We start from the raw sequence: 861 nt of genomic DNA, 5'->3' as shown, positions 1-861 counted from the left end.
AGTAATGAATAAAAATATTTAAAATATCAAAGGATCTAACTTTCAAATAATTTTACAAGCAGAAGAGAAAAGAGAAGTTAAGCAGTCATTTTTGAAGAACTCATGACCCAAAATTTTCTATTTTAGTGAAAGAATAAATTGAAAAAAACCAAAACACATTGAACCCCAAATGGGAAAAAATACTAAGAAAACTATACCTAGAACATCATATTCAACTGGGTACCAAGATTAAACATCACTGAAAACAACCAGAGCAATGAAACTTTACTCCATGGAATGAAGGAACAAGTGATGGCTGGGTTGTTTGTACGGTGCTGGGAATCAACCTGAGGGCCTCACACATGCTAGGCAAGTCTCTCCTGCTGAGCAGCACTCTTAGCGCCTGATGGCTGACAGCTGATTAGAATGACATTTTACAAGTACATGATGAAATATTCTTAAGAAAATTAAAAAATTGGCAATTTTATTAGCCTCAATATATTTATGAAAAATTATAGGGTTTATTTTTAGTTTTTGTTTGTTTGTCTGTTTTGGAGGCAGGGTACCCTGTAGCCACAGCTGGCTTGGAACTTGCTATGTAGACCAGGCTGACCTTCATCTCACAGAGATCCACTTGCCTCTGCTTCCTGAGTGCTGGGATTAAAAGTGTGTGCTACCACTCCCAGTGAAAAATTATAGGTTTTAAAAAATATGATAACAAAGCTTACAGTGGCCTAGATCAATAGTCTTATACTTGAAGAGATTACATTGATATTAGCCAAGTGATTTGTGCTGCATAACTTAAGAATTGTCAGAACTCTTTATTTCTTGGATCCTAATTTTATTGTTACTTATAGATAAGAAAATCTGGATCCAAATTAA

At 34.7% G+C, this 861-nt stretch overlaps 2 protein-coding genes across 5 annotated transcripts in view; one reads left to right on the top strand and one right to left on the bottom strand.

Annotated features, from left to right (window-relative positions):
* Window positions 1-861, top strand: part of Sh3d19 (SH3 domain containing 19) — a 197262-nt gene that overhangs the window by 33678 nt on the left and 162723 nt on the right. The window lies entirely within an intron of this gene.
* Prss48 (serine protease 48) overlaps window positions 1-861 on the bottom strand; it is a 70397-nt gene that overhangs the window by 8417 nt on the left and 61119 nt on the right.

This window comes from Nannospalax galili, unplaced genomic scaffold, assembly GCF_000622305.1.
Source record: "Nannospalax galili isolate Female #2095 unplaced genomic scaffold, S.galili_v1.0 scaffold305, whole genome shotgun sequence".
Classification (NCBI taxonomy): domain Eukaryota; kingdom Metazoa; phylum Chordata; class Mammalia; order Rodentia; family Spalacidae; genus Nannospalax; species Nannospalax galili.
The sequence above is the reverse complement of the archived record's forward strand: the minus strand, read 5'-3'. Positions and strand labels throughout refer to the sequence as shown.